Source organism: Pollicipes pollicipes, unplaced genomic scaffold (genome assembly GCF_011947565.3).
Source record: "Pollicipes pollicipes isolate AB1234 unplaced genomic scaffold, Ppol_2.1 Scaffold_4881;HRSCAF=5763_pilon_pilon_pilon, whole genome shotgun sequence".
Lineage (NCBI taxonomy): Eukaryota > Metazoa > Arthropoda > Thecostraca > Pollicipedomorpha > Pollicipedidae > Pollicipes > Pollicipes pollicipes.
In genome coordinates, this window is record NW_023596576.1 from 28,217,701 (window position 1) to 28,231,823 (window position 14,123).

The window sequence follows — 14,123 nt, forward strand, 5'->3', positions numbered from 1 at the left end:
ACTTAGCTTTGAGTTTCGTCTAACTGGGATGGTCTGCAGCAATGTGCTTCGAATTTTGCATTTTTGTCACCAAATAGCTCGCAAAAGCGCCCATTTTTGCCACCGATCACATCCTGTAAATCGGTGGCTTTTCTTCTCAGTGGATCGCAGCCACACAAGGGCAGTGGAAAAAAAGAAAGGTCAAGACATTTCATTACGTGTTCTAAAGAGCGACAAACAATGCATGAACTAAAATACGTTTTTGTATCGCCTTTGGTCATTTTAAGGGGCACGCCCGTCAACAATCGGCCATTGATGAAGCGGATATTGTTCGCCGCAATGCCGGACAATGCTGGGAGCAGATGTCGTTTTCGGGGAATGGGATGCCTGATTTACTGGACCTGATGCGAGACTGCTTAGCCAAATGCAACTGGAAATTACCGCACCGGAAAATAAGTGCACATCGTTTTCAGCAAGACTGAAAAAGGGAGCTAAGCGGACACTTTCAAATTGACGCAACAGTGCATGAAATACAACATGAGACGCACAAGCGATGCCGTTGTTGCTTGAATTTCGCCACCACTGCCAAACGCGGACACTCAGCCGGATGTAATGCCACCACATGGACAGTCCCCGACCGGTAGCACGTGACTGACATAGCCCCGACCGGCGCCTCGTCACCAAACACGTCACCACAGAGACAACCACGGGCGTGTATGGGACAGCACATGACCGAGTTCTGCCCGCAGACCGTTATGTATAACATTCAGTAATGTTGCCTTGCAACCGGGATGCTCACTGTTGGTAACATTGAATGAACCTTTGTATCGCTCTCAGAGTAACATTCACAGTCTATTTTGATAGCCCTGACGATAAATGACGAATATCACCGCTGCCAGCGGTAATATTCGTCATGGGATGTCATCGGGATGAACGGTTCATCCCGATTTTCGCACATTTCGGATTTGACATCAAATCAGACCCCTGTCTGATGATGCTAGTGTGAAAAGGGCTTATCTTTCTTTGTCATGTCAGCTCGAGCATATGTCGTGCCAGTTTGCAAATGCTGGGAGACCTTTCAAAGCATGCCACTTGAGTCCGGACAATGCATCTATTGCAACATCTCGCAGCTCTCTAAAGTTGTAGACAAAGTTGTAATGTTAAAGTCTGCTTCCATTCAACAGTAGAGAGTGCGGGTCTATGGTTCGAAAGCTTACTGGACTGACGTCACCCCCAATGATTTGTGTTGGGACCAGCCCTGTTCAATGTTTAGTGATTTACCGGAAGTGAGAAGCGCGGTCAAGATATTCATGGATGGTACTGAGATGCACCGTCGTGTCCCGAGACCCTGACCACTTTCCCTCTCCATGTGGACCTCGGTGGCCTCGCCAAATGGTCGGAGGACTGCGACTGCTCCCATTCAACGCATCCATGTGTAACGTAACGAACATCAGCACTTGCAGCTTGTGACTGACCTACTTCTTGAGCCGCGCTGAAGTCGCAGTCGTGTCCACCGAATAGGACACCAGAATTTTCTTAGAGGTTCATGAAGATTCATGCTCCACGTGTAGACGGCGGAGGTGGTTTCTTATGTCAGCCAGATGCTGACAGTCGTGGGACTGTGATTCGTCGACATTGAGGTTGTCACGCTGCCACTGTTGTCGGGACCAGAGTGCCGTCGTGAACGGCTTTTCCTTTGTGTGAGCTGGGGAAACCAAATCAAAATGTGATGAGCCGTGCAAACATCGAGGCAGGCTGGCTGTGTGTGCTTGCTAGGACACTCGTTGGTAACATGCGGCAGGGGCAGGTGAGTTCAGAGATCAAATTCGAACCGTGGATCCAAAAACATTAGATCATGTTATCAGTTCCCCACAAGTTTAAAACATAAGTTATCAAACATAAGATCATTACCCAATGGTGATGATCGGGAATTCAAACGCCATTTGGCTTGTGAATCCCGGTCTTTTCGAGATCGCGTGCAGCGAACCGAACATCCTCACTTTGACGATGCGGTCAGTGTGGGCTGTCACACATGGTGCCAGTCCAGCGTGAATCGAGCCTTGTTTCATGATGAGCACTTACAAGGCACGCCTCAGATCGGCTCTGCAATATGGCAGCGCTATGTGGTCAGGTCAGCGGCCATCCGCCTACAGCGCATGGAACACCGTCTAGCTCAGTTCTAGCAGGTTCAGCAGATCCAGCACAAATTCCCGATGATGGCTCAGTTGGTTGAAGCGCCTGCCTTCCGACTCGCCCACCTGTGGCCGGATGAGTTTGCGTCGCTCTAGGCTCTCGTTATTTGCCGTTGACTGGAACGGCCTGCAGCCGGTGGCGGTGCCCGCTCTAAATGTCAGGTGACGTCAGAGGGCAGAACGGACCGTGCAGAGCATTGCGGCATGTTGGGCTCTCACCGCAAAGCTCTGTCGCTGACTCGCAATTTCGCAATCGCATGGTAGGGTGAGGGTTCACACGGCAAGCATTGCTTAGCGTGAGCGCTGATGATTGTGTGTATGTGTATGCAATTACAGAAATGCATCCAATGGAAAGGCTCGAACTACCCTTAAAAAATGTGGCTGGCTGCCGTGTTATGCAGCCCTCTCGCTTTTACGAATATGACTTTAATGTGTTTCAACTAAATATCGGCATGCCTACCATGTCTGAAAATCTTCATAACGATCAGCTGATGATCCCTACTAGAAAACGTTAACGTTTTGGCATGACTTTTAAACAACACTACCTAATGAAGCTTCATATCCCTTCAATGCTCCGACTGACGGGTGGAGAGGTTTGTCGCTTGCTCTTCAGGCATCGGCCCCACATGTGACGTGCCTGTCCTCACCAATGAAACCCTTTTAAGCCAGTAGTCATCGCTATTCAGTGGGATGCATTCGAATGCATTGAGATACGAAGTATACAGCGTGCATAGAAACGTAAGAGCTGAATTGATTGGTGCCATCCTCATTGCTGTAGAACACAGCTGAACTGATGCAAAATCGCTGCCATTAGCCAAATCCGATGCTGGGTAGCTGCCCAGCCCAATTTTGTAAGTTAAAGGTTGACGCGGAGGTTACCTACTACGTTTGACTGCGCCGAGTCGATTGGAACAGTCTGTGCCGTTGCGCGATATGCAGATTGTCCGGTATAGTATCGCTGCATTAGAGACAATTGGTAATGGAACACTTACGAAAGAGCACGGTATGTAAGGCTCCAAAGAAGCCGTGACTGATGAGATACGTATGCTGAGTCAATTGGTACCACCCGGAGCGCTCTACGGCGGGCACTGTTGCTGGCGTAGAAACCATGCACGGCTCGAGGTGATAATGAAATACCGAACGGCCAATGTATGGATTATTTGCATTTACGCCAACAAGTTTCTGAAGACAGCAGCTGCCGCAAGCGCGTGGTTTGCGTCGGTTGATCGTAACCTGCTTTCTGTACAGGTCAGGGCGACAGTTTGAGTTGCAGGAAGCGGCTGCATTGGTCGCTGCAGATCATGACACCCCGCGACGATGCTACTTTGTGCACGGCCATGCAGCACACGGCAAATTGAAAAATAATTCCAACAATTGTTTTCTTATCGATGTAAATCGTCAGCAAGCATACAGTAACATTTCCTCTCCTTATATTGGCGACCTGAGGTCACTCTCTTGTCCTTCAAAAATAGAGCATAGCACTGGCGTCACGAAGTTGTCTCACGGATGGACGGACTCGCGGTCACGAACTCAGTGGGTGGCAAGCATTTTTCTTGGGTTTCCGGTGGAATAGGGGTGCCACCAGGCAAACAAAGCCTAAAAGACAAAAATAAATACATAACGACATTCCATGCCTAAAATATCATGGTTTTTGCACTCTTGTAACGTTTGACCTCGTGTGATTTCATGGAGAACAAGGGCGTTGTCACGGACTTCTTCGCGGGAGCGCGAGCCAGCAGTCATGGTGAGCCTTAACCGCATGGAGCCTCCGCCGCATGCGGCCTCCACTGCATGGAGCTTCCACCGCTTGGAGCCTCCACCGCATGCGGACTCCGTTGCAAAGAGCCTCCACCGCATGGAGTCTCCACCGCATGCGGGCTCCACTGCAAGGAGTCTCCAGCGCATGGAGCCTCCATCAGCGAGCATTCACTGCGTGGAGCCTCCATCGGTGAGCATTCACTGCGTGGAGCCTCCAGCGCTAAGCCACCAATCACGGTCTGAAATATGCGTATCAGTGAGTGTAATACAATGCATCATGGATATATGTACTTCTCGGAAAACTGAGGAAGGCAAAACTGGTCGTTTTTGTATGCGAAGCAAATTGCTCATCTTCTAAAGCACATGCATGCCAATGTTTTTAATAAACGTGGCAGTGCAGTAAGGCGCGCCTCAGATTTCATAGTTTCATAAAAAAAACACCTCCTGTCACATAGCTCTTAAAACCATCTAGGCCTTCTCATCACTGATCCCTATGATGCTGATACTGCCTACCTTTGATCAGGATTGGAGTCTATCCTCAATTACGACGGGGGCTGACCTTATTCACGAAAGACATTTCTTTGTAGTCTGAAGAACACTTCCTACCTTACCGCATCCTGGATGTGCTCGCCATGGCGTCAACCTCCTGCCGAGCTCCATCATTCAGGAACTCCATAATACAGCACAGAGCTCTTCCGTCGCTCGTGATAGGGGCCTTCCACCGTCTGTCGGCTCTCATCATCCGAGAGCTCCATAACACAGAGCAGGGCCCTTCCGTCGCTCCTGATGGGGGCCTTCCACCGTCTGTCGGCCCTCATCATCCGAGAGCTCCATAATACGGAGCAGGGCCCTCCCGTCGCTCATGATAGGGGCCTTCCACCGTCCGTCGGCCCTCATCATCCGAGAGCTCCATAATACAGAGTAGGGCCCTTCTGTCGGTCGCGATAGGGGCAGTCCACCATCTCTTGGCTCCCAACCACTTAAGAACCTTACATTATTGATCTTACTTTTCACTCCGCATAGTGCCCACCATGTATTACGATCAATGCCGACCACACTCGATCCATTCATAACTGGGACCTCTGCTCGATCATGACATTTCGTTCTTGGTTGCATCGTCGAACCTCTGGTTCTCGTCACTGCGGCGGCCCACGCACATCAGACCTCTCGATCTCGTCACTGCGGCGGCCCACGCACTTCAGACCTACCATGACTTGCGAGGCGCCTCTTTGGATTCAGAGTGGCTCAAAACATATGCTTGCCAACCGTGTCCGGTGCTAGTATTGACAGCTACCCATCCCGCACGTTCGGCGGCGTCTTGAGAAGACACCGGGCACAGATTTGGTTCCTCTCTCTTCCAGGTTGCACCATCGTCTTTCGGGTCGTAGTGCATTACGCATATTGCAAGACTCGTCGATGCGTGACGTTAACGGTTATATAGTGTATCGGGATGTGCACGGCCTAATCTTAACCAGTCATGTCCTAGCACGCGAACACAGACTAGGTGACATGCTCGCGACAAGATGCGTTCTGTACGCCATGATAACATTCAGCCAGAATGTTTTCCGACGGGATGTAGAAGCATCGACGTAATGTTGGTATGCTTATATTTGTTTTTCCAGCTTCAACAGCACCGCTAAATACAACGGGATAAACCAGGCATCATCCTTAATCCTAAGCGCTTTTATTTCAATGCTTGACGTCATTTTTAGAGTTTGAGTGCCTCTAAATAAGACCTTTATTTTAGCCATCAGCTGTGATATTGACATTTTTGTCAAGGTAAATTCACCTCCATTTCTTATAGTGATAGAGTCGTAGTGGACACTATGCAGCGCGACTATTTTTCTCCGTCATGTGTATTTCGTGGCTATGTGTGCAGCTCACATGAAACAAACGTCTACATACGTTTCATGATAAACGTTCTTCTACTCCTATAAAAATGCGTCGGATGCTGACGCTTGCATTTTACCATCCGAGAAGACCCAGTCCAAGGGTGGACCGCACCGGAGCGACCAGGGGCACAGCGGCCATCATCGGGGCCGTGGAGGCTGGGGTGTAGCCCAGACCGAAGGCGATGGAGCGCCTCCTCCGGGCGCCAGCCTCAGCTGCCCTAAACTTGGCCATGAACTCTGCCTTGGCGGCCTTGACCTCGGGCGTGTCGTCGACTGGCAGCGGCGCGGCCATGTTCATCACGGGCAGGTTGGTGCCTTCGGCCTTGAAGCCGTTGGCGTCGGCCTTGTAGCGCACCGTCTGCACCTTGCCGGCGGCGTCGACGTAGCTGTAGGAGCCGCTGGTCACCCCCCGCATCGAGTTCTCCGACCGGGTCGAATAGCCGTCGTTGTAGCCGAAGGCGTGACCAGCAGGCGCCGCCGTCATGGGGCGGGCGAAGTTACCCATCATGCCGTTCCTCATCATGGGGGCGGCCATGTTCCTCATCATGCCGTTGCCGACGTACCCGGCACGGTACCCATTCCAGCCGCTGTAACCATTCCCGCTGTAACCATTCCCGTTGTAACGATTCCAATTGCTCCAGTTGTTCCAGTTGTTCCAGTTGTTCGTGTACTGGGCGTTCGCAAATGCCACGCAGGCCAAGGCGATCTGAAAGAACGAAAATATTCTGAGTTGGCAAACGATGAAACCCACCATCATTTGAACAAGGAATTTCGAGACGTGCTGCGAGCGATGACAGTTGTAAACAACACACATTTTTTTCCGGAAATAATTTCACTTGGGCAGTACGAATGATGAGAATGAATCAGACGAATATAGCATTATGAACAACTGTCTACGCATTAAAAATAGTTCAGGGGAGGGGGGCGAAAAATCAACGAAATCTTCACGCTTTAATGCAAAGTGGGAAAATACTAGCTAATGTAATGGACGTACCGATATGCAGAAACTGATGGAGCGTGAGTCAACGTAGCTGATTGCAATAAACAATTGTGATGTTTGTGGATGTCAGGTGCGATATGGACAGCGTCTGATTTTGCAATGAGCATCATGATCATCACGAGCCATGAGCCAACATGGGCATCATGATCAGCGATATGCAACCAAATACAGCAAGGACAATAGAAAATTGACATAATTTCCAAATATTCAGTGTAATGATATAATAATTTCCATATATATATATATATATATATATATATATATATATGTATATATATATATATATATATATATGTATATGTATATATATATATATATATATAACAGTTAGTTCAGTCTTACGCATTTGCACCTATCTCAATTTAGACTCCCTGAAATGGTCACGGCATGATTGTGGTTTACACCATCATCATGAATAAACGTCTGTCCGTACAAGATATCGAAAGCATCAAGCTCAACAATGAGCCATATGAGGCGAGTTGTCGAAAGCGAGTTCGGGGATTAACATGGGTCACCCTGAAAAGGGACAGGGTGGCAAATACGTTGGATTTAATTTGGTCAACAGCCGTTCAAATATTGTAAACGTGAATTACTGTAAGCGCAGCTCAACACGATGATGGTGTGCAGTTGGTCAGGAGCTGCGCTATGAACTTAAGCTTACCAGGAGCTTCATATTGAGATGCGTTGTCGAATGATGAGTACGTTCTGTTGTGGATGCCAAGGGTTTTATACCCACTGACCGCTGCAGCCATCCTGCCAGCAAAACTCGTTCCGCTGTTGACTGGTATCGATTTATCAAGCTGACTGTCACCGTTAGTTTGCGTCGACTGATGCATGAGCTGGGCGCGGTCCGGCGTGCGTCCCAGAAGCGCAGGCTGGGCGAGTTCGGAGCTTAACGCAATAATGAGGTGCACGCTCTTGGTGCAGGCGCAGACGCAATAAATATATGTGGCATTCAGAATTTGCTTGAGGTTGAAAGTCTTTAGCGGCAGCAGACTTCGATGTTTTTAGAATGTAAGCAAAGAATTCAGCTGTACAACTCGCCACAACTTTGACACCAAAAGATAAAAAATATCTGTCACTTGTGAAGTCATGCGTGTCTAGTGGATCACACATGCACATTGAGTGTATGTCTCAGCTTGCATTACGACTTTATGTAAATTTCACGTACCTGGCTGTAGCCAGCATAGTTTCACGCCAGCAGAAGCTATTCCGGAAAAAAACTTTCGGAGGTCACGTTGACCCCACCCGAGCGCGTGTCAAAAAGAAAAAATGCAAGCCCGGATCCAGTGAACGCATATTTCAATAATATATGCAAAATGTGTCAACATGATACATAAAATGCACATGAAAATATATTTCATGGCATGATGCACCTTTGCGCGTGGTTTTGAACTGAGATAGCCAGATGGTAAAGCTCTTGGTGTGTGTTATATTCATGGTTTGGTTCAGTCTTATTCGGCTAGTGTATATCCCCCCCGCCCGCCAATTTGTTTTTCACAAGTCTCTAAACCCAATCCAATCTAAGCAAAATCGAAATCTGATCCGGCGCATCAGGAAGATTTGTCATGCGTATATTTATTCCAATTCACTTTTATGTCTAATGCTTCTGAAACACTAGCATAAATTGTGGTAAATTTGAGTACATTCGATTTCCTTATTCAATCGTCCTCGGAGACGAAGCAAATCTGGTCAGCTGTAGGTGGGCTTATGCAAAACGTCCGTCAGAGTGGGAAACCAGAATAGTTGTGAATATCCAACGCATCGGCCCGCTGTTATATTTGTACTTAGCGGCAAAAGACATGATTAAAGCATTCTACAACCAAACACACATTTGCTACTTCGCTGTCAGTGCAGCCTTGCTTTTCGTGTTAAATTGGATGCAATTAGTCATCATTAGCGTTCATAGCTACATTTTTGCCTTCGTATGACCGTCAAGATAATTTGCCGCAGATCGGAAATAAAACTTTGCCAAAAGTAACTGCCAGGCGGGTGTAGCCCATGAACAATAAAGTGTCCACTTAATGAATCATGTAAACGATAGGATGCTGAACCTCAATTAAATATTAAAAAGTGCATGTTTGTCCAAATTCGCAGCCTGTTGCTGCAGCATTGACATGCAAATGACTGTCTAACCTTAGTTTTGTCTAACTTTTGATAACGTGTGTGCATTCCCATTTGTTCATCATGAAGACGACATGCTCGCCGCATCATCCCACCATTTCACGCGTTTGGCTGAGGAAGTGTCCCCGAAAAACGATTCTGTGGAGCATTTTGCAGTTCATCTGATCCAATTTTCACCGCAGGAAACCGTAATGCGTCTAGAGCGTCCCTTGAGTGTCGCCCCGCCTTTATTGGCGTCGTTGGCCGGAAGGTGATGTCAGAGCCGTCTGTGACGTCAGAGCTGCGGCGGGCCGCATCACCAGGCGCCAGTGGTTACGGAAAATTGCCATCATCACGAGTCTTTCTGGCAGGGTCAGGTGTGCTGGTGGAGTCTTTGTAAACGGGACACGATCCACCTGGTGCTTTCTGATGAGCTGTATGCGGTGATGGTCACCAGTCACCGTGCAAAATAAATGATCAGCAGTGGCACATCCAAGATAGACCTCCTCAACTCATGTACATGCCCAGTGGTGAGCTAAAGGTATCGTCAACTGAAACACGTGTTGGTACATCGCGCGTATTTATTCATTACTCAACAGCGATAAGCAGCCTTTTACAGGTGATGCTGGTTAGTTTGCCAGCTGTCATCGGACATGCACATGTCGCTACTTTTTATGCGGTTTCTACTCAACATTTAAATTATCTCTGGGCCGTCTGTATGCGTCCGTTTTATACTCAGAATCTCTGCCATCCTTTGGTGTTTTCAATGCAGATAACTCCTGCAGCGTCGGTGGCTAAGAATGCGCATAATAGATATAACCACGCAAGTGCGACTCATCAGTCTTTAATAAACATTGGGAAACTCGTGTAAACGGCTCCCGTTCCATGCGGACAAATTGCCTGCCTTGCATCGGTATAAAAAACTAGGCAGCCTCGCGCCTCACCTCGTACAGTTACCCGATGACAGAATAGTTGCCGATGCGTATCAAACACAGCGGGCGTCGCCTTATCCGCTCTCACCGCGGAGCCGTCAACACAGGCCGCTTGGGCGGGCAAGGACGAAGCCGCAAATAAATAGTGGAAACAAGAGAGAGCAAGCACACAATTCCCGAGAGCCTCGCAACAGAAACATGAAACTTTTGGTAGGGTAAACCCATGCATTGGTGCCATCAGCAAAATGCGGTGCAGTGTCCGTGCCTTTTGCACTGTACTGTGTGCCGTCATAGCTGAGAAAGGAAAATTACCCGTTGACGCGCATGAGCTTTCAATATTGAACTAACTGGGGAGTTCGATACTCACGCTTTCAAGACATATTTTTGCAGCAAGAATATCTTTATAATCTTGCGTGCACTGATCACGATGCTTTTTTGTTTACTTGCGTGTAGTATCATGACCTTTGGATACCTCCTAGACTAATCAAGATATCGTATTATTATCCGCGCTCTTCCTCTTACCGCCCATCTGCCTGTTTCAGATGGTTTTGGCGTGTGTCGCGGCCAGCGGTGCCCAGTATATGAACAGGCTGGGTTGGAATGGAATCAACGGCTGGAACTCGGGACTGGCAAGCCCCATCATGCGCTCTGGCATGATCACTAACATGAACACCATGGCCGCTCCCATGATGGGAACTACGATGATGAGGACCATGGCTGCGCCCATGATGAGGACCATGGCCGCCCCCATGATGAGGACCATGGCCGCCCCCCTGATGAGAACCATGGCCGCCCCCATGATGAGGACCATGGCCGCCCCCATGATGAGAACCATGGCCGCCCCCATGATGAAGACCATGGCCGCTCCCATGATGAGAACCATGGCCGCCCCCCTGATGAGAAGCGGCATGATGGGTAACTTCGCCCGCCCCATGACGGCGGCGCCCGTTGGTCACGCCTTCGGCTACAACGACGGCTTTTCGGCCCGGTCGGAGAAGTCCTTGCTGGGGGTGACCAGCGGCTCCTACAGCTACGTCGACGCCGCCGGCAAGGTGCAGACGGTGCGCTACAAGGCCGACGCCAACGGCTTCAAGGCCGAAGGCACCAACCTGCCCGTGATGAACATGGCCGCACCGCTGCCAGTCGACGACACGCCCGAGGTCAAGGCCGCCAAGGCAGAGTTCATGGCCAAGTTTAGGGCAGCTGAGGCTGGCGCCCGGAGGAGGCGCTCCATCGCCTTCGGTCTGGGCTACACCCCAGCCTCCACGGCCCCGATGATGGCCGCTGTGCCCCTGGTCGCTCCGGTGCGGTCCACCCTTGGACTGGGTCTTCTCGGATGGTAAAATGCAAGCGTCAGCATCCGACGCATTTTTATAGGAGTAGAAGAACGTTTATCATGAAACGTATGCAGACGTTTGTTTCATGTGATTTGCATGCATAGCCACGAAATACACATGATGAGAAAAATGATGGTGTCGTAAAACGCCTACTACGATTTGATCGATTCAATACCCATCCGCTTAATCAATTCAATCTCTGATCTCCAGCGAGGTCCTCCGCTGGCCTGGGCCTCCCCGGGTGGTCCGGTTAGAGAGGCTGCGCCGTCCTGCCCGCCCATCTCCCTCTACCGCCGGATCACAACGCTCTAATATTGAATTGTACCAGTAATTATTTACCTCTCACACGTTGGAACGGCGCATCAGCAACGAACACAGCCGTTTCCATCTATGACAATTTGTGAATGCAGATATAGAGGCACAGTCAGTGGATTAAACACGACCAACACGTTATTTTATTTTCCACTGGAGTAGGCGATGTACAAATGGCGACCGACAAGTAGGCCAAGCTGCACAAATGGCGACCGACAAAACATATCAAAATCGTGCATGACTAGATAATGAATGTTGAGGATGGCATCCAAGCCCCGGGTCCAGGCAAATCTTAAATGTGGAGGTGTAGGGCCCCCATGGAAGGACTCTTTCCAGGCGGCCAGGCGCGCAGAAAATGGCCATACTGAAGGTGGAGACCCAGAGCAGAAGGTGTGTAGCCAGAAGAGAACATTAGACACTGCCATACCCTCTGGCTGCTCAGTAAGCCCAGTCTGATCATCCTAGGGCCGTCGCATCATCCAGGAGGACCATACTGGTAACCATGACACCCTGGCTCCTTTAGCCACCTGGGGGCTGTTTAGCATTCTGAAGTTCCTTCTGGACAGGAGGTACTTTGGACCCAATCAGGACTTTCGACCGCGGAAGTACCGCATTAACCTGTCAGGGCCTACGTGTGCTCAGTGCACCCCAGAAGCTGCCTACACATACACAGATTGAGGTGATCAGTGTAGATGTGTGACCTACGTGCGTATGCAGCATATCAAACTTTCGTTGGTCAGAATTCGGATACCATGGCCCAAACTCCTAAAATTTGATACAATTGTCACTTTCCACGTAAATGTTCTATGCGCATGGCGTGAGTTAACTGACCATGTCATATGCCTTCCCAAATATCAGCGTTAAAACGTTTTGCATTTATGCACAGCGGAAACAGTGAAGAAAGTGACGCAACGGCCAGATCTTCCGCTTGGCAAGCAGACGGGGAGCGGGCTTCTCGCGGTCACCACTGGTCTTCTGCTTGGCCAGCAGACGGGGAGCGGGCCTCTCACGGTCACCTCTGGTCTTGTCCGCCCGGACGGCATGGCAGCTGCGGGGCGTGTGACCTTTGCCATTCGTGCCGCTGTTTCGAACGCGGTAAATGTCGGTCGGCCGCAATGGCCTTTGATGAACAAGACCACACGGGCGATGCCGCCGTCCGTGCGTCCGTTTGCCGAGGTTTCTGTGCTGCACATAGCACCCCACCTATATATGCCGCATGGTGCCTTGCTATCCACATAGCTGTCCGGAACTCCTCAATGTTCCCAAGTTGTGAAAGCAATACGATTCGCCCTACTCGTCGAATAAGTAGCAGAAAAAGAGAGAGACATTGCAATTTCGGCCATTAGGCGTTGTCGAAACGATTGTGAGTAGATAACGCTCACAACTTTCAGCTTAAATTGTCTCGACAAAAGCTTGCAGCCGATGTTTCAATAGATCTCTTTTTTCCTACTTGCTCAACGAAAAACAGGCCAATGACGCTGCTTTTATTTATGCGAAGTATTATTCGTACATGGACTGAACAACTTACGTCATTAACCAGCTTATTCGAACTCAATATGCCGACGTTACGTGAAACGCTATAAAAGTCGGCTTTCAGTCCTAACCATTAGTATCATGAGCGTCCGTTTATCTCCGCCGTACCTCTGACGCACACCACCAAGGCCAACCACGAACGCACCTGAGGTACGATGGCATTCAGCTGATTCAGTTTGTTTTGAGCCAACGAGGGCCCGTCTTGGGGTCTTCGAAGTCTGAAGTCGCGCCTTTCCCAGCAAGGTGTCGGACCCTTGCTCGGTCCGGTATCGGGCCCGTGCTTAGTCTGCCGTTGGACCCGTGCTTGGTCCGGTGCCGAGCCCGTGCTTGGTCCGGCGTCGGGCAGTCCGGTGTCGGGTCCGTGCTTAGTCCAGCGTCGGGCCCGTGCTCAGTCCAGCGTCGGGCCCGTGCTCAGTCCGGTGTCGGGTCTGTGCTCAGTCCGGTGTCGGGCCCGTGCTCAGTCCAGCGTCGGGCCCGTGCTCAGTCCGGTGTCGGGTCCGTGCTCAGTCCAGCGTCGGGCCCGTGCTCAGTCCAGCGTCGGGCCCGTGCTCAGTCCGGTGTCGGGTCTGTGCTCAGTCCGGTGTTGGGCCCGTGCTCAGTCCGGTGTCGGGCCCGTGCTCAGTCCAGCGTCGGGCTCGTGCTCAGTCCGGTGTCGAGTCCGTGCTCAGTCCAGCGTTGGGCCCGTGCTCAGTCCAGCGTCGGGCGCGTGCTCAGTCCGGTGTCGGGTCTGTGCTCAGTCCGGTGTTGGGCCCGTGCTCAGTCCGGTGTCGGGCCCGTGCTCAGTCCAGCGTCGGGCTCGTGCTCAGTCCGGTGTCGAGTCCGTGCTCAGTCCAGCGTCGGGCCCGTGCTCAGTCCAGTGTCGGGCCCGTGCTCAGTCCGGTATCGGGCCCGTGCTCAGTCCGGTGTCGGGCCCGTGCTCAGCCCCGCAACGGGCCGGTGTTTGGTTCGGTGTCGGACCCGTGTTTGGTCCGCCGTCGGGCCCTTGCTTGGTCCGGCGTCGGGCCCGTCGGCCGGGCGGGGTCTGGCCGGCCGGTGCGGGGCCTGGCCGAGCCGGAGCCGGCCGTCGCCAGCCGGGGGCGTCTGAC